Source organism: Stenella coeruleoalba (assembly GCF_951394435.1).
Source record: "Stenella coeruleoalba genome assembly, chromosome: 13".
Taxonomy (NCBI): domain Eukaryota; kingdom Metazoa; phylum Chordata; class Mammalia; order Artiodactyla; family Delphinidae; genus Stenella; species Stenella coeruleoalba.
Window position 1 is genome coordinate 16,628,645 of NC_137159.1, and position 21,239 is coordinate 16,649,883.

Consider the following 21,239-nt stretch of genomic DNA (forward strand, 5'->3'; position numbering starts at 1 on the left):
CAATACTTTCACCACCATAAAAGGAAGAAGGAGCTACATCATAGATAAAGAGTTTGAAAATTGCCTAATGAGTTTCCATTTTCATTCCCATTCCTATTTCCACTTTCCACTTTCCCTAGTTTAGGCTAAGGATATAAAAATGCCCAGTACAAGACCATTTGTCATTTCTTACTATATCAGTAAGCTGGGAGAAAATTCCATGAGTTTGCTTCTGTCCTTTTTTTTTTTCCAGGGGGAGTTTCTAATTTACTGTGTATATCTTATTAACCTGTTATGTAATATTTCAAGACTTGGCTTAGGAGGCAGCAAAACAATGAAACAAAATGCTGTTGGATACATTTGGTGAATTCTCATAAATACGTTTAACAGAAATAACCAATTAACACCTTTGAGAGTTAAAAGAATTTCCCTTTGTAAAATCACTACGTTAGGTCTATTCAAGAGAAACATTTTTATTGTGGTAAAATATGCATTTCATAAAATTTCCCATTTAAAACATTTTTAGTGTACAAATCACTGGTATTTATTATATTCACAATATTATATGGCTACCTCAACTATCGTGTTCCAAATATTTTTATCACCGCAAAAGGAAACCCTCTTCCCATTAAGCAATTACTCTCATTCCCTCCTTCTCACTGCGCATGATAAACACTAATCTGATTACCCTGTCTATGGATTTGCCTCTTCTTGGTATATCATATACATGGAATCATGCAGTTGTGGCCTTTTCTGTTTGGCTCCTTTCACTTAACATAATGTAGTCAAGGTTTATCCACCTTAGAGCATGTAATAGTATTTCATTTCTTTTTATGGCTGAACATATTCCATTGCATTGTTAACCAAGAACTGCAAGAATGGAGACCTGGTTGAGACCAAAAAACTGATTATTTGTGGTTTGGTAGGACTGCAACCCAGGAAACACAGATCCAAGAAGCACTTAAATTGTAATCCCTGGACTACAAGATGGGAGAAAGCAAACAAAAACCCCACAAGGTCACATAACTTGTTTGTCAGGAATTAGGATTGGAGATGGCAAGAAGTAAGGGTGTTTGTTAAGCAAGGATTGGTCAGGGTCCAAAACAATTACATATTGGGAAGGCAGAGGGTGAGGTGGTGGTGGGGAGACTTCGAAACTACAAGGCTGCAGCTAGCAGCTGCTAGCAGATATTGTTTCAAAAACCGATGATGATGTCCTTGAGTTTGATACAGTTCAGAAAATTTGAATTCTCAGTAATGTAGGAACATACTTGAAACTACATTCACAATGGTCACCTGGCTCCATTTTGGATGCTTGGACCATAGCTACTCCATTTTCATTTTTTAAATGATCTTAAATATGTCATCAGCATGTATGTACTATATTATGTTGATCCACTCATCAGTTGTTTGACATTTGGGTGATTTCCACTGTTCAGCTAATGTGAATAGTGCAGCTAAGAACACTCTTGCCAGTTTTTGTTTAAATTCCCTTTGAGTCTATATGTTGCCAAAGCCAAGTTTTTGTTCCCGATGTCCAGTGAGACCAAACAAACAAAACAAGACATCAGAGTTTGCAGCAGAGAAAGGTTTATTGCAGGGCCAAGAAAGGAAAACAGGCAGTTTGAGCTCAAAAAGCCCTCTCACCCTGATGGTTTTGCGGGAAGACTTTTTATAGGCAAAATTTGGGGGGAGGGCTGCAGGGTGTGTAACTTTCCTCTGGTTGGTTGGTGGTAAGCTAACAGGGTGGTGTTCTAGGAATCTCACTCATCAGCCTTCTGGTTTCAACAAGTCTGGGTCCATGTGCTTGTACTCAGCCTGCAGTCACCATCTTACACCCGGGTGGGGACCCTAGTTCCTGTAGAAGAACTCAGAGATTTGTATCAGATTGTTTTGCACATCCCCAGGAGGGACCAGGACCCTGCCCCACACTGCATTATTGTTTTTTTCTGCATTCTCTCATTCCCCTATTTAGTAACTGTTTGAATCTGCCCTTTGGAACACAGGGAAGGTCTAGGGGGCTGAAACCTTTTCCCTTCAAACAAGAAATGAGGGTTACAGAAAGGCTTTTGTACATGGGAGGGTCCCACAGAGTCCTGCTAGGTTTTATATACATAAGAGTAGAATTGTTAGGTTGTATGGTAACTCTATATTTAATTTTTTGAGGAATTTCCAAGCTGTATAACAACAGTGGCTACAACATTTTAAATTCCTATCAGCAATGCATGAGGCTTCCAATTTCTTCATATCCTTGCCAACACGTAATTATTTTCCCATTTTTTTAATTAAAAATGTTAATTATAGTCATCCTAGTGAGGGTGATATGGTACCTAATTCTGGTTTTGATTTGCATTTCCCTAATGACTAATGATATTGAGAGTTTTTTTTCATGTATTTGTTTGACATTTGTATATCTGCTTTGGAGAAATGTTCATTCAAGTCTTTTGCCTAATTTTTATTTGACCCACTTTATGACCTATTTTGTGTTGAGGTGTGAGAGGTTTTTTTAATATATATATTCTGGATACTATCATCAGATATGTTGATTTGCAAATATTTTGTGCCATTTTTTAGGCGTCTTTTCACTCTATTAATAGTTTTCTTTGATGTACAAAAGTTATGAATTTTGAAGAAGTCATATATATAATATATAAATATATATATACATATTATTTTCTTTTGTGACTCATTCCTTCTAATAATCCGTTGCCAAATCCAAAGTTATGAAAATTTACTTCTATGTTTTCTTCTGAGAGTTTTATAATTTAAACTCACATAATTAGATTTTGACCCATTTAGAGTTGAACTTGTATGTGGCATGGAATAAATTACTTTATTATTTTGCCTGTAGCTCTCCAGTTGTCTCTGCATTAGTTTTTGAAAAGACTCTTCTTCCCCATTGAATGAATGGTCTGGCACTCTGTGGAAATCAACAGACCATTGATATATGGGTTTATTTTGGGTCTCTCAATTCTATTCCATTGATTTATATGTCTGTCCTTGTGTTAGTAGCACACTGCTTTAATTAGTGAAACTTTATATTAAAATCTGATATTGGGTGAGGCCCACAACTTTGCTCTTTTTCAAAAATGCTTTTGATATTTGGCATCTCTTGCAATTACGTATGAATTTTAGAATCAGCTTTAGGATCATTGAGATTGTGATAGGAATTACATTGAATCTGAAAAACAATTTTAGTAATAAAGTTGTTTTTAACACTGTCAACTCTTCCTTCCATGAAGAGTTTCACTTGCTTAGGTCTGCTTTAATTTCTTCAAGCACTGCTTTGTAGTTTTAAGTGAGTAATACTTACACCTCCTTAGTTAAATGTATTCCTAAGTATTATAACATTTTGATGCTATTATAAATGGAAGTGTTTGTGCTTAGTTTCCTTTTCAAGTTGCTCATTGCTTACAGTAAAAAAAAAAACTGTTTTTGTGTGTTTTTCTTATACTCTGCAAATTTGCTGAATTAAAGGTTTTTTTAGCTCTAGTGGTTTTCCGTGAGTGGATTCTTTTGGATTTTTTTACATCATGTCACTTACACATACACATATCATTTTACTTCTTCCCAATCTAGACACCTTCTCTTTCTTTCTTCCCCCTTTTCTCTCTCTCTCTTTCTTCCTTTCTCTTTCTCTCTCTCCTTCCTCCCTTCCCCCCTTCCTTGTTGCGTTTCTTTCTTTCTTTCTTTCTTTTTCTTTCTTTCTTTCTTTCTTTCTTTCTTCTTTCTTTCTTTCTTTCTTTTTCTTTCTCTTTCTTTCTTTCTTTCTCTCTCCCTCTTTTCTTTCTTCCTTCCTTTCTCTTTCACTTTTGGTTAATTTACTTTTGGAACTTCTAGTACAGTAATGAAGAGAAGTGGCAAAAGTGGGGATTTTTGTCTTGTTCCTGATAACAGAGGGAAAGCTTTCACTGTTGGATATGGTATAACCTTGAGGGTTTTAAAAAATTTTTTAGAATAAGTGATATTTATCATTCTTAAGAAGCTACCCTCTGTTCCTAGTATGTTGAATGTTTTTATTTGAATGGGCATTGGATTTTTTTTCAAATGCTTTTTCTGCATCAAATAAGATGAGCAGGGTTTGTTTTCTTTGTTGTATTAGATTGATGGATTTTCATATGTCATAACACTTGCATTCCTGGGACTGACTCCACTTCACTATGGAGTGTAATCATTTCAGTGTGATGCTGGATTCATTTTCCTAATACTTTGTTGAATATTTTAAATGAACATTCAAAAGAACATTTGTCAGTTTTCTTTTTTTTAATTTTATTTATTTAGTTTTTATACAGCAGGTTCTTATAGTTATCAATTTTGTATATATTAGTGTATATATGTCAATCCCAATCTCCCAGGTCATCCCACCACCACCACCACCACCCCTCACCTTCCCCCCCATGGTGTCCATAGGTTTGTTCTCTACATCTGTGTTTCTATTTCTGCCTTGCAAACCGGTTCATCTGTACATTATACTGGATTCCACATATATTGGTTGATATACGATATTTGTTTTTCTCTTTCTTACTTACTTCACTCTGTATGACATCTCTAGGTCCATCCATGTCTCTACAAGTGACCCAATTTCATTCCTTTTATAGCTGAGTAATACTCCATTGTATATATGTACAACAACTTCTTTATCCATTCATCTGTTGATGGTCATTTACATTGATTCCATGACCTGCCTATTGTAAATAGTGCTGCAATGAATATTGGGGTACATGTGTCTTTTTGAATTATGGTTTTCTCTGGGTATATGCCAAGTAGTGGGATTGCTGGGTCATTCTAGTTTTAGTTTTTAAGGAACCTACATACTGTTCTCCATAGTGGCTGTATCAATTTACATTCCCACCAACAGTGCAAGAGGGGTCCCTTTCCTCCACACCCTCTCCACCATTTGTTGTTTGTAGATTTTCTGAAGATGCCCATTCTAATTGGTGTGAGGTGATACCTCATTGTAGTTTTGATTTGCATTTCTTTAATGATTAGTGATGTTGAGCATCCTTTCATGGGTTTGTTGGCAATCTGTATATCTTCTTTGGAGAGATGTTTATTTAGGTCTTCTGCCCAATTTTTGATTGGGTTGTTTGTTTTTTTAATATTGAGTTGCATGAGCTGTTTATATATTTTGTAGTTTTCTGAGTACAGGTGTTTTATATTCTTAGGTAGGTTTATTCCTAGGTATTTTATTATTTTTGTTGCAATGGTAAATGGGATTGTTTCCTTAATTTCCCTTTCTGATATTTCATTGTTAGTGTATAGGAACGCAAGTGATTTCTGTGCATTAATTTTGTATTCTGGAAATTTACCTAATTCTTTGATTAGCTCTAATAGTTTTCTGGTGGCATCTTTATGATTCTCTATGTATAGTATCATGTCATGTGCAAACAGTGACAGTTTTACTTCATTTCCAATTTGTATTACTTTTTTTTTTTTTTTTCTTCTGTAAGTGGGCCTCTCACTGTTGTGGCCTCTCCCATTGCAGAGCACAGGCTCCGGATGTGCAGGCTCAGCAGCTATGGTTCACGGGCCCAGCCACTCCATGGCATGTGGGATCTTCCCGGACCGGGGCACGAACTTGTGTCCCCTGCATCGGCAGGCGAACTCTCAAGCACTGCGCCACCAGGGAAGCCCCTGTATTACTTTTATTTCTTTTTTTTCTCTGATTGCCGTGGCTAGGACTTCCAAAATTATGTTAAATGATAGTGGCAAGGGTGGACCTCCTTGTCTTGTTCCCGATCTTAGAGGAACTGCTTTCAGATTTTCACCATTGAGAATGAAATTTGCTGTGGGTTTGTCATACATGGTCTTTATGATATTGAGGTAGGTTTCTTCTGTGCCCACTTTCTGAAGAGTTTTTATCATAAATAGGTGTTGAATTTTGTCAAAATATTTTTCTGCCTCTATTGAGATGATTATATGGTTTTTATTCTTCAGTTTGTTAATATGGTTTATCACATTGATTGATTTATGTATATTGAAGAATGCTTGCATCCCTGGATAAATCCCACTTGATCATGGTGCATGATCCTTTAATGTGTTGCTGGATTCTGTTTGCTAGTATCTTGTTGAGGATTTGTGCATCTGTATTCATCAGTGATACTTGTCTGCAATTTTCTTTTAACTTTTGTAAGTTCCATATTTTATCTACATGATTTTTGATACTTAACATTCTTCTTCTTTTTTTTTTTACATCTTTATTGGGGTGTAATTGCTTTACAATGGTGTGTTAGTTTCTGCTTTATAACAAAGTGAATAAGTTATACATATACATATGTTTCCATATCTCTTGCATCTCCCTCCCTCCCACCCTCCCTATCCCACCCCTCCAGGCAGTCACAAAGCACTGAGCTGATCTCCCTGTGCTATGCGGATGCTTCCCACTAGCTATATACCTTACGTTTAGTAGTGTATATATGTCCATGCCTCTCTCTTGCTTTGTCACAGCTCTGCAATTTTCTTTTTGTAGTATCTCTGTCTGGTTTTGATATCAGGGTGATGGTGGCCTCGTATGATGAATTTGGGAGTGTTCCTTCCTCTGCAGTTTTGGGGAAGAGTTTGAGAAGGATGGGTGTTAGCTCTTCTCTAAATGTTTGATAGAATTCACCTCTGGAGCCATCTGGTCCTGGACTTTTGTTTGTTGGAAGATTTTTTTTTTAATTATTTATTGATTTTTGGCTGTGTTGGGTCTTCATCTCTGTGTGAGGGCTTTCTCTAGTTGCGGTGAGTGGGTGCCACTCTTTTTCACGGTGTGTGGGCCTCTCACTGTCATGGCTTCTCTTGTTGCAGAGCACAAGCTCCAGACGCACAGACTCAGTAGTTGTGGCTCACGGGCCTAGGTGCTCTGTGGCATGTGGGATCTTCCCAGACCAGGGCTCGAACCCATGTCCTCTGCATTGGTAGGCAGATTCTCAACCATTGTGTCACAAGGGAAGCCCCCTTGTTGGAAGATTTTTAAACACAGTTTCAATTCCATTACTTATGATTGATCTGTTCATATTTTCTATTTCTTCCTGCTTCAGTCTTGGAAGGGTATACCTTTCTAAGAATTTGTCCATTTCTTCCAGGTTGTCCATTTTATAGGCATAGAGTTGCTTGTAGTAATCTCTTACAATCCTTTGTATTTCTGCAGTGTCAGTTATGATTTCTCCTTTTTTATTTCTAATTTTATTGATTTAAGTCCTCTCCCTCTTTTTCTTGATGAGTCTGGCTAATAGTTCATCAATTTTGTTTTCTCAAAGAACCAGCTTTTAGTTTTATTGATCTTTGCTATTGTTTTCTTTGTTTCTATTTCATTTATTTCTGCTCTGATCTTTATGTTTTCTTTCTATCTGCAACTTTGGGTTTTGTTTGTTCTTCTTTCTCTAGTTCCTTTAGGTGTAAGGTTAGATTGTTTATTTGTGATTTTTCTTATTTCTTGAGGTAGACATGTATAGCTATAAACTTCCATCCCAGAACTGCTTTTGCTGCATCCCATAGGTTTTGGATCATCGTGTTTTCATTGTCATTTGTCTCTAGGTATTTTCTGATTTCCTCTTTGATTTCTTCAGTGATCTCTTGGTTATTTATTAGTGTATTGTTTAGCCTCCATGTGGTTGTGTCTTTTTATGCTTTTTCCCTGTAATTGATTTCTAATCTCATAGCATTGTGTTCAGAAAAGATACTTGAGGTGGTTTCAATTTTCTTAAATTTACTGAGGCTTGATTTGTGACCCAAGATGTGATCTATCCTCGAGAATGTTCCATGCACACTTGAGAAGAAAGTGTAATCTGCTGTTTTTGGATGGAATGTCCTATAAATCTCAATTAACTCTATCTGGTCTATTGTGTCATTTAAAGCTTGTGTTTCCTTATTAATTTTCTGTTTGGATGATCTGTCCATTGGTGGAAGTGAGGTGTTAAAGTCCCCCACTATTATTGTGTTACTGTTGATTTCCTCTTTTAGAGCTGTTAGCAGTTGTCTTACGTATTGAGGTGCTCCTATGTTGGGTGCATATATATTTATAATTGTTATATCTTCTTCTTGGATTGATCTCTTGATCATTACATAGTATCCTTCCTTGTCTCTTGTAACATTCTTTGTTTTAAAGTCTATTTTATCTGATATGAGTATTGCTACTCCAGCTTTCTTTTGATTTCCATTTGCATGGAATATATTTTTCCATCCCCTCAATTTCAGTCTGTATGTGTCCCTAGGTCTGAAGTGGGTCTCTTGTAGACAGCATATATATGGGTCTTGTTTTCATATCCATTCAGCGAGCCTGTGTCTTTTGGTTGGAGCATTTAATCCATTCACATTTAAGGTGATTATTCATATGTATGTTCCTATTACCATTTTCTTAATTGTTTTCTGTTTGTTTTTGTAGGCCCTTTTCTTCTCTTGTGTTTCCCACTTAGCGAAGTTCCTTTTGCATTTGTTGTATAGCTAGTTTGGTGGTGCTGAATTCTCTTAGCTTTTGCTTGTCTGTAAAGCTTTTGATTTCTCCTTCAAATCTGAATTAGATCCTTGCTGGGTAGAGTAATCCTGGTTGTAGATTCTTCCCTTTCATTACTTTAAATATATTATGCCACTACCTTCTGGCTTGTAGAGTTTCTGCTGAGAAATCTGCTGTTTAACCTTATGGAAGTTTCCTTGAATGTTATTTGTCATTTTTCCCTTGTTGCTTTTAATAATTTTTCTTTGTCTTTAATTTTTGTCAATTTGATTACTATGTGTCTCAGTGTGTTTCTCCTTGGGTTTGTCCTGCCTTGGACTCTCTGCACTTCCTGGACTTGAGTGGCTCTTTCCTTTTCCATTTCAGACAAGTTTTCCACTATAATCTCTTCAAATATTTTCTTGTCTCCTTTCTCTCTCTCTTCTACTTCTTGAACCCCTATAATATGAATGTTGCTTCATTTAATGTTGTCCCAGAGGTCTCTTATGCTGTCTTCATTTCTTTGCATTCTTTTTTCTTTATTCTGTTCCATGACAGTGAATTCCACCATTCTGTCTTCCAGGTCAATTGTCCATTCTTCTGCCTCAGTTAATCTGCTGTTGATTCCTTCTAGTATATTTTTCATTTGAGTTAGTTTATTGTTTGTCTCTGTTTGTTTGTTCTTTAATTCTTCTAGGTGTTTGTTCTTTAATTCTTCTAGGTCTTTTTTAAACATTTCTTTCATCTTCTGGTTCTTTGTCTCCTTTTGAATTCTGGTTCTTTGTCTCCTTTTGTATTCTTTTTCCGAGCTCCTGGATCATGTTCAGTATCATTATTCTGAATTCTTCTTCTGGAAGTTTGTGTATCTCCTCCACTTCATGTAGTTGTTTTTCTGGTTTTTTTTTTTTCTTGTTTCTTCGCCTGGTACATAGTCCTGTGCCTTTTCATTTTGTCTGTCTTTCTGTGAATGTGGTTTTCATTCCACAAGCTGCAGAATTATAGTTCTTCTTGCTTCTTCTCTGTCAGCAGTTTTCTTACAATATCTTTATAAGGCTTTTGTATCAGGCTAATACTGGTTTTGTAAAATGAGTTAGAAAGTATTCCCTCCTCTGCTATTTTTTTGAAGAGTTTGAGGATTGCTGTTCAATCTTTAAATGTTTGTTAAAATTAGCCAGTGAAACCATCTGGTCCTGGGCTTCTCTTTTTTTGGAGGTTTTTAACTACTGAATAAGTCTCTTTACTTTTTATAATTTATTCAATTTTTCTATTTGCTCTTGAGTTGGTTTTGTTAGTTTATGTTTTTCCAGAAATTCATCCATTTCATTAGTTTGTTGGCATACAATTGTTCATAGTCTTCTTTCATGATTCTTTTTATTTCTGTAAGTTCAGTAGTAATTCTCCACATTCATTTCTGATTTTAGTAATTTGAGTCTTATCCTTTTTTTTTTTTTTCTTAGTCTAGCTAAAAGTTTTCCAATATTGCTGATCTTTTCTAAGAATGCACTTTTGGTTTTGTTACTTCTCTGTGTTGTTTTTCTACTTATTTCCTGAATTTCTGCTCTGACCTCTATTATGGCCTTTATTCTACCAGCTTTGGTTTTACTGTGTTCTTCTTTCTCTAATTCCTTAAGATTTAAATGTAGGCTACTGAGTTGAGATCTTTACTTTTTCCTTTTAATATAGGCAAAGACAGCCATAGTTTTCCTCTGAGCATTGTTTTTGGTACACTCTATAGGGTTTTGTTTTTGTTTTGTTTTCATTCATTTAAAAATATTTTCTAATTTCTCTTGTGACTTCTTTCTGACCCATTGATTGTTTGAGTGTTTAATTTCCACACATTTGTGAATTTTACAGTTTTTCTTCTCTTATTAATTTCTGGTTTCATCCTATTGTGATGAGACAAAATGCTTTGTATGATTTCAGTCTTTCTCAACTTGCTGATGATTGTTTCATGATCAAGTATATGATCTAGCCTGGAGAATGCTCCATGAGCACTTTAGAAAAATGTACATTCTTCTGTTGTTGAGTAGAGTGTTCTACAGCTGTCTTCTAGGTCTAAGAGGTTTATGATGTTGTCCAAATCTTCTATTTCTGTGATAATTTTCTATTAGAAACCAAAAGTACAATACCAAAAAAGTTACAAACCAAAAATATAGTAATACTGCCTTTTATATTTACTTGTGTAGTTATCTTCACTAGTGACATTTATTTCTTCTCATGGCTTAGAGTGTCTGTCTAGTGTCCTTCCTTTCAGCTTGAAGGACACTCTGTTGCATTCTTGTATGGTAGGTTTACTAGCAACAAACTACCTCTGCTTTTGTTGTTTTAAAATATTTGTCTTGTAATTGCAATGTCTAGGCTTCTCGGGGCAATTTTTTTAATAATTTTTTCTTGTGAATAAGTCACACTTTCTTGTTTCATTTCATACTTTATAGGTTTTTGTTGAAAACAGGACATTTTGAATATTATAACATGTAACTCTGTAAATCAGAATTTACCCTCCCCAGGATTTGTTGTCACTGCTTGTTTCAGTTTGGAATTGTCCTTTGTTTGTTGACTTTTCTAAATAAGTTTTGTGAGAATTATGTTCATTGCTGTGTGTGGTCACTAACATTTCCATTTTGTTAGCTAGTGGTCAAGGAGTTGTGTGACAAACATTTCCTGAAATTCCTGGTGTGAGAGGCACCTCACCTCTCCTGGGCTTTGCAGATTGGATCTGCGTTGCGGTACTCCATCAGTGTTTAGCAAGACCATTTGTAAGTCTGCTTTACATTCATTCACTGTTTATATAGCATCTAAGGTTCAGCCAGAAGTGAAAGCTTGGAGTTTTCTCATGTCTTTTCTGAGGATGTGTCCAGCCCTGTGCATGTGTATGGCCTTCTGGATTCCTCAGTATACGCACTTTTAAAAAACTATACTATTCCCATTTATCTTTTTATTAAACACTTCCTTGATTGTTATAAATTATTGATTATATTCCAGAGTTTTTGGGTTTTTTTAAGTTTATATCAGCTTAATCATTACTTTAGTGGAGGGATGACTCTAGCTTCTTAGGCCAGAGTTGATTTGAGAATGGCTGATGGAGAAAGAGACACTTTAACAAATAGTGCTATTGTAAAGCTTGAAAGCTAAAAATGAAAATTCAAAAAAAATATTAAAAACCAGGAATCATAAGCAATTTCAAAACTGTAATATTCTGGGGTTTTTAGGCTTTATCGAAATGTAATTGACATATGACATTGTTGCAGGAAAGGGGGACCCCTTCCAGGGCCCGAGAGTAGGCTCTTATCTAACACTTGGAAATGAATTGTCTGAGGAGACACACATGCTGACAAAGCAAGAGACTTTATAGGGAAGAGGCGTCTGTGTGGAGAGCGGCAGTGTCAGGGAACCCAGAACTGCTTTGCCATGTGGCTTGTGGTCTCGGGTGTTATTGTAATTGGGTTAGTTTCCAGGTTGTCTGTGGCCAATCACTCATACTTGGGATCCTTCCTGGTGGCACGTGCATCACTCAGCCAAGATGGATTCCAGTGAGAAGGATTCTAGGAGGTTGGTAGGACCTATGGACTGGTGTCTCCTCTCTCCTTTTGACTTTTCCCAAATGCTTCTGGTTGGTGGTAGCTTGTTAGTTCCACATTCCTTACCAGGACAACCTGTTGTAAGATAACTCATGGAAGTGATTACTATGATGCTTGGCCAGGGCGGGCAGTTTCAGTCAGTGTTTCCCCTAACAACACTGTGTAAGATTTAAGTGTTGATTTGATACACAGATGTCAACTAAAAATATTCACAACCTAAAAGTTGAGAGTTATGTTTTATTTGGGGGACATGCTGAGGACTTCAAGCCTGGGCGGCTGCATCTCAAGTAACCCTGAGAAAACCCTGAGGTGAGGGGGGAGCCAAGATATATAGGTGTTTTGCAACAAAGGGTAGGTAGTAGGAACAAAAGATTATTGTTAATAAAAGAAAACCATATATCTCAAGTTAAGGAATTCAGCGTTTTTCTATATATGGGAAGGTGCAAGAGTCTGGGTTCACTGAAATCACCCTTGCAATATGCACCTTGGCTATCTGGCTGCCAGTGTCTTGTGTTTTCACATCCTGAGTTTCCTCAGGGCTCACTATAGGGATTGACAATTTCTGATGGCTGCTAGGTGGCAGGTATGCTTTGTTTCCTTCCTGAGTTCCCTCAGGGCTCACCAGCTCACTGTAGGTGGTGGCTGAAATTGCCAGTGACTGTGACATCCTTTGTTTACTGGTATGACAGGCAATCCTCTATTTCTCACATATATAATGCAAAATGATTACCACCATAGTGTCAACTAACACCTTCATAATGCCACACAATTACCATTTATTTTGGTGGGTGAGAATATTTACAATTTACTCCTTAGCAACTTCCAAGTATATAAACACTATTTTTAACTATAATCACCATGCTGTACATTAGATCCCCAGAACTTTTTCATCTTCCAATTAGAAATTTGTACGCTCTGACCAACACCTCCCCATTTCTCTCACCAACAGCCCTTTGTAACTACCACTAATTCTCTGTATCTATGAGTTTGGCTTTTGGAGATCCCACACATAATTGAGATCACAGGATTCATTGTTTTCTGACTTATTTCACATAGCATAATGTCCTCAATGTCTGTCCACATTGTTATAAAAGGCAGGATTTCCTTCTTTTCTATGACAGAGCGACATGACATATATACACCATATATACATATACCACAGTTTCTTTATGCATTTATCTGTCAATGAAAACTTCAGTTGTTCCTATGTCCTAGCTATTGTGAATAATGCAGCAAGGAAATGGTGACTTGCTTTCTGCACCTGCTCCCTCACTGTCTACCAAAGCTCACTCTGGCTGCAGCCCTCAGGACCAGGCACAGGGAGCCAGCCACAGAGTGTAGGGGGCTGTGGGTGATGCACATGGAACACTGGGAGTGCCTGCATAACAGCTGGAAGGATCAGTAGATGAGGTTTTCCCTGCAGCTCTTGGGCAGGTTTCCTGATGGAAAACACAACACAGTTAGCAGGAATCACACCATTTAATGCCTCTAAAAATCTTAACTACTGGTCTCCTAATCTTCCTCACCCCAGCCATGGGGCTCCTGATTAGTACTCTGGAGCCTGCAAGAGAAACATGGGTCCCTTTGACAGTGTGCCACACAGCTAGAGAGCCTGGTGCTCACTCACTTGCTCTTTCTTTCTCCTGCAGGAGAAATCAGAGGCCCAGAAAGTCTCACTTAGCCATAACTTTGCCAACTTGGGAGATGGGTGATGCAAGCAAAGTCCCTCTCCAGGCATCCAAACTTGTCATTTTTTGCTCCAATAGTGTACTGGAACTTCTCCTCTGGAAACCTGGACCTCCACAACAGCCCTCTCATGCATGGATGACTGTGCAAGTCAGTGCCCCAGGCGCTCCCAGATCATGGCTCAGAGGAGCTGGAGCTAGTTCACAGGCTACTGCAGGGTCCACAGCTGGTACCCAAGGTCTGTCTGCCTATTACCCAGTGAACAAGTAGGCAAGACTCTTCCCAGGTGTATGGTGTAGGGTGCTGGAGCCCACAACCCCAGGAGAGGTGCTTTTGTTTGTGGATGGATGCTGAATTTCTGTTGTTGAAAGGAGAGACAACACAAGGAGCATTTTATGCCAGGATGCTGATGTCACTCTGAAGGAAAAACTGGTTTTCAAACTGTGATCTGGTGGCATCAAGCTTAATAGACCTTACTTAGGATTAGCCATAAGTATGAGAAATATTAAGGGAAAAATATCTGTACCATCCACCCTAGTACTTAAAGTAACACTTTTATTTGTTTACCATACCAAATAAGGTTTAAATATATATACATATATATATATATTTATTTATATAATAAATATATAAATATGAAAAATGTTAGCCACAGAGGTAAAAAGGAGGCAGGGAGAGGAAAGAGATAGAGAGACTGAAAATTCAGTAGGTAGAAAGGGGAGGGAGTATCAACAAAGCTTTTTGCAGCACAATTGCCATATTTCTGTACACTTCACTGCATTTCGGTGGAAGCAACTCTTCTTGGTTTGAGAAAACTTGGCCTTATATATTTTTTTCAGCCAATTTCAGCAAATTGCTTGCTCTGTGATATAAGATGAGCTTCTCCAATAGTACTCTGCAGAAGTAGTCCCTCAGGCAGTTTGGAGTTGAATATACTGAAGAAAATGTATGTCCTCACCTTACACAACCATGGGAAATGTGAGGGTATTAAGGTCTCTTAGAAGTCTTTCCAGAAAGAAAGTTTTGAAACTTCCTTTGTACTAGCATTTCTTAAATTTACTTGATCATTGGTACTTTATTTTTTTAATATGAAACAACTTTTAACCTGAATACCATGCTTTCATAAACTCAATATTAGATCAGCAATCTCTCTGAGTCTATAGCACAGAGATAACATAGCCATCTTCCTGTCCACATGCAGTGACAGTTCAGTAATATAATAGGAGGGTTCATTATAAATTATGATATTTATGTAAATAAAATTACTGTTATATTCATGGATAATTATTTTTAAAGCATTTCATTTCCTATTCTTTCTTTGTGGAGGCAGAAGAGTGAGTTGGCAGAGGGTTCAGCCTTTGTTTTAGAGATGAGTAAATAGACTTAAAAAAATTAAATGCCTTACCTAAGACCTCACAGCAGCAGCTAGCTGAATTGAAATGATAAGCCAGATCTCCTGACACTTGGAACAGAATACTATTTACTTTCCCACTCTGCCTCCATATGGTCACATGTCAAACAATTCATGCATAGAGCTGCTGGAGTGAGAGCTCTGGAAGCATTGTAAGACTAACTCTGTAAAATATTGAATAGGAGAAAATTAGGAGAGAATAGTAATTTAAAATTCAATTTTGATATCCATACATAGTATATTATACTTAGAGATGAATGTAACATATTTAAAGCATTTTTAATCCCAAGTAGTTTAAAAGAAAAGCATATGTTCTTGAATGAATGAACCACAGTCATTTGAAAATTTGTACCACTTGATACGGTCAGTGAAAAAAAATCTATATTAATGAGATGTTTCTAGAGGTGCCTAGACTAAAACACTGATGTTTAATTTTTGGCACTGATCTCCAATTATTAATTTATAATTCAAAAATATGTTTTACCCATCCCCCATTCCTTATATTTTATCTTTTTAAAAGTTCTATTTTTCCTTCAACCTTCTTATTTTATTTCTTTAGCTGTTCATGGTCACCTCTGTTGAAGCAAGTTCCCGGAGAAAAGAAGGAGAGTTTGGCTAAAAGGGAAATGACACTGGCAAATGATTCTGCTCTAGTCCTGAATGTATTTGCAAAGTGATCATTTCAAAGTGACATTGTTAGGTAGTTAGTCAGACATTAGCAGCAAGTAGGCGACAGTGGCGAAAAGACAAGTGGGAGTAGTCGAGTTACACCCCAACCATCTGGGGACCCCCCGGGGACCCGCAACCCCACCCCCACCCCGCGACCCTACCCAGAACGGGCGAGAAACTATGGTCGTGTAGCGGACAAACTTATCCTGACAAAGAAAGGGCCAGTAACGCGAGGGAACGTCTCCATGCTGTGCATGCCCAGACCAGACAGGCATCTAACCTATAGTAAAACCAAACTCATTATACCATCCTTATAGTAAAATCTACATGTGGTTTTGCACCCCACCCCCGCCCCGTGAGCTTTTCTTACGAATCAAGGGTGAGAGCCTGTGCAATAGCGAACTTGTTACATAGCTCAGGACTGTCAATTAAATAATGATCCCCTGTCACTCACCCCGCCTCCCCGCAAAATGTTCCTTAAAAATGCCCTTAAGCCTCTACAGGAATGCTGCTTTCACTTTGCAGAAACAGCCCACTCTCCCTCTCTGAGAGTGTACCTATGCTTAAATAAACTTTGCTTTGCTCTTACGCCTGAAGTGGTAGTCTGCAATTCTTTGCTTGCTCTCCTGAGAACCGAGATTGCTGGTCCGGGTCTTCCATTGACCTCCTCGGTTGAAGCTATTTTGACACAACGCACTCCAACCCGGTAACACCGCGAGCGACATTTAAGGTACAGACACAAGCAGATGAAAAAGAGGTCGCTTTGGGGAGGCTAAAAAATGTTGGTATTTTTGAAGATCAAACAGTATTTTCATGGATTTCTCTCAAACTCAGACACTATTTCTGAGATAGAGAAACTAGTCAAAGAAACTCAAGGGCCAAAATCAAGGCTTAAATTTGTTTTTAAAGAAATATTTATTTTCATTACTGTTAGCTGTGTTTCCAGATATTTTAATGTTTAATCATTAAGAAAATAATGATTAAAATCAGGATTGCTGTAGAAAATTTTCCTAATTGTGTGAACACCACTGTGGCCTCATTAACAACTTTAGTCTGGGTCTAAGAACTGAACTGAAAGATGTGCCTGTACTTAACATATCAGAAGTGTATTAAAACAAAAACAAAACAAGTCCAAAAACCAAAACTCATGGCTTAACCTTAAGTAGAATTTCTATTGTAGCCTCATTGAGTACAAAATGGAGGCGTCCTTTCTACAGGGACTTGAAAACTTCTCTATACCAGAAAGTCATTTCCATAAGAGGTACTTCATTGCTGTAAATGTTTATCCCTTTCTCCTCTGCCTCCACATTTTCTCCCCTCTATGGAGAACCCTCCGACAGCTTCCTACACAGACTCATGTAATAGGTTTCCTGGTGATGGGGAGGCCAGCTGGTATAAAACACCAGCCCCTGCACATTTAAAGTGCATTTGCATTTAATTTCAGCTTTTAAACAGTGAAGTTGGGAGTTTAGTCAGTAACTTACTGGTCTGGGGATCTCGTCTAAGTTGCTAGAGAGCAGTAATGACTATAACGATAATCTTAATAGCCACTCTAGTGCCTTACATAGTGAGTATCAGCACTTTAATGAAGATTATAAGCCAGTATGAGTTTTTGAAGTATTTATTGATACTTGGCTTATTTGGCTTAAGTCTGGGATATTTCTATTCAGTAAAGGCAAGTGATGCTGAGCAATGGTTAATCCCAGGAGGAAAAACCTGAAAAGATGAAACAACTGATTTATCTGTTCCCTGAAAGTTCCTGGGGACACCTTCTGTTCAAGATTATGCAAATGGACCTTGTTTGGATTCCTATGCAATTTTCCCTTTCACTTACTGACAACTTGCTTAATTTCCTGATTTGCTTCACAACCTGTTGCAAGCATCTTGAATCACCTCTTATTACCTTTTCTATCCCCATACTCACTTCCATTGATTCTTTCTATTTGTCCATTTGAGAAACTCAAGGACTTCTCTCTGCTATATTATTCTGCAGTGGATCAACATATGCCATTAGCATTCTTCTAGAAAGGATCATAAAGTCCTGCACTAAATATCAGTGCCTGGTTGTAGTATCAGACTCCTTTCTGAAAGAGTTCAGATTATAGTCCAAACATCTCTGAGTAGTGGGTTGAAGTTTAGTATCATTTCAACAGCTTCCAATATGTAAATATGACTTGCCATTCTGAAGATCTTTTAAGAAAGCCAACTCAGTAGGAAAGTTCTTTCTGAAAGCTTTTCATGGATATGAGTATTTTTAAGATCAAGGATTAAAAATGATTCTACATTCCATGTCTATAAAGTGTTTAATCACAACAAAGCTGCCTAAAACACCCGTTCATTTATCAAGACCTTGTTGCTAACTATGTCCATGGTTAGGGGAGAAGCTGATAACTCATTTACATTTCTGGTTCAAAGGGGAAATGTGCATTTTGTAGGGTTTCTCACAACAAAATCCATGCTCTGCAGATTCCCAAGCTCTGTCATAGGTCCCTGAATCTGAATATAATGGAGTCATGGTTGAGAAACTACATTTTGAACAATTACTCAGAGGTGTTTCAGTGTGGTATAAAATATGGGGACTACTGATAAATACATGGCCCTGAGAACAAAACACCTTCTTGATTTTATTTCAATAAATGCTATGCATTGATTAATTTAAGCAACAGTTTTAACATTTGTTTAATATGTTAAACTACATGAATATTGATCTGCTTCAAATTATTGTCACTCTCTGATACAAAGTAAGCTTGGTGATGTGGGCAGAAACAAGAAGTTCTTTCATTTCTTCTTTCTGTCTGCCCTGGGCTTCAGTCCACTGGGCATTTCTAGCATATGGAAAGCAGAAAAGATTGCCCCCCTCTTTGTTGGTATCAGCTTTTGAGACAGCTAAATTCCTGTCTCCTGGTCAGCACCCTTCCCCTCTTGGCACCTCTTTTTCTGTGTCCATCTAGTCTCTCTGAAACAATCACTGCAGAACTTAGAGACGAGTTGGGTGAAGTAACTGTGGGAGGTTTAGGCTACCACAGAGAGTGATCACAGGCAGAACTCATGAACACTTGATACCTAATAGCAGTGCCAGTGGACTGTATCTTTCATCATACTCGATTCCAGTATTCCAGAGCTTCACATGCTGGATATCCAGTTAGGAATTGTGTCCATCAATCCACTGATGCAGTAAAAGAAGCTTTCTAAGAATGAAGATACTCAGTGCTGACATGTATTCAATGAAATATCTCTTCCAGTTCATTTGTATATACAATTATAAAATGGCACAGATCCAATCACCCTTATCTTAAAAGCCTCAGGGCAAATGATTCTTGGAATCCAATTTTTTCAGAGGTTAGAAAGTCAAGATAATTTGCAGCATCCAAAACAAACATTTTATTATTTCTGCAGAAAACTCTATGGATATTTCATATACTAGAACAAATCAAGTGTATAATTAGCCTCTGAGAAAGTGGAAAAAAAGAAGCATCTCACATCCAGAAGCTGTGTGGCATTCATAGCTAGACCACACTGTTTTCCTATTATCCTACCTAAGCAACTTCACAGAACACCAACCTCAGACAAGGTTACTCTGATTCTGTGATAAAGTGGAGAAAACATGGCCACTTCTTAACTTTGTCTAAGCACAACTAAAATCATTGCCAAACATTCACTTTCTGGGGTAAAATGAGTGAGTGCTACTTCTTTACCAATTGTGTTTTGGTAAAGCTTCATTCTCACTGTAGCCTGCCCTTCCTATAGACAAAATTTATTGAGATACCCAATCAGAGAATTGCCCCTGTCTTCTGAGAGCATCCAATCTAGAGCTCACCCCACTCCCTTTAGACTCTCTTCAACATCACCCACACAAAGCCCAGGACCAGTAAGTAGTTATTTCTAATATCCTCTTACAGAGATAACCCAGTGTGCTTCATGGTATGTGTTCTGTACTGAGTAATAAGCACAATTTGCTCAACTTCAGGTGTGTTCCTAACAGTTTTCAGTGGAAGGCATTGGCACCTCATATTGTGTCAGTTCAGGTCATCTTTTGATACTAAATGAGTTCAAATAAATCAGGCTTTGTCATTAAATGAGTTATGAAAGAGATTTTTAAGTTTAAAGATATTTAGGCTTTAGAATTCCAGATAAGGCCTTGCACACACCTGATAGTATATTTGGAAACAATTTGGCAATATGTATCTAGAGCTTTAAAAACGTACACATGTGGATCCGTAATATCTTAAGGGAAAATATCAAATTTTTTTTATCGGAGTATAGTTGCTTTACAATATTGTGTTAGTTTCTACTGTACAGCAAAGTGAATCATCTATATATATACATATAACCCCTCTTTTTTGGATTTCCTTCTCATTTAGTTCACCACAGAGCACTGAGTAGAGTTCCCTGTGCTATACAGTAGGTTCTCATTAGTTATCTATTTTATACATAGTATCAATAATGTATATATGTCAATTCCAATCTCCCAATTCATCCCACCTCCCATTTCCCCCTTGGTGTCCACATGTTTGTTCTCTACACCTGTGTCTCTATTTCTGCTTTGTAAATAAGATAGTCTACACCAATATTTTCAGTTTCCACATATATGCATTAATATACGATATTTGTTTTCCTCTTTCTGACTTACTCCACTCTGTAGGACAGTCTCTAGGTCCATCCATGTCTCTACAAATGACCCAATTTCATTCCTTTTTATGGCTGAGTAATATTCCATTGTATATATGTACCACATCTTCTTTTTTATTTTATTTATTTATTTTTTTTTTCAGTACGTGGGCCTCTCACTGTTGTGGCCTCTCCCGTTGCAGAGCACAGGCTCTGGACGTGCAGGCTCAGCAGCCATGGCTCACGGGTCCAGCCGCTCCGTGGCATGTGGGATCTTCCCAGACCGGGGCACGAACCTGTGTCCCCTGCATTGGCAAGCAGACTCTCAACCACAGCGCCACCAGGGAAGCCCTGTACCACATCTTCTTTATCCATTCCTCTGTTGATGGACACTTAGGTTGCATCACTAATTATTAGAGAAATGCAAATCAAAACTACAATGAGGTATCTCCTCACACCGGTCAGAATGGCCGACATCAAAAAATCTACAATGAATGCTGGAGAGGGTGTGGAGAAAAGGGACTCCTCATGCATTGTTGGTGGTAATGTAATTGATACAGCCACTATGGAGAACAGTATGGAGATTCCTTAAAAAACTAAAAATAGAACTACCATATGACCCAGCAATCACACTACTGGGCATATACACAGAGAAATCCATAATTCAAAAAGACACATGCACCCCAGTGTTCATTGCAGCATGATTTACAATAGTCAGAACATGGAAAATGTCAAATTTAAATGATTTCTTTTGACATTATTTATGACAGCAGAAATGTAGAAATAAAAGTGATATTTATGGGATATGACACCTAAAGTACAAGCAACAAGATCAAAAATAAATAAGTTGGACAACATTGAACTAAAAAGCTTCTGCACAGCAAAAGAAACAATC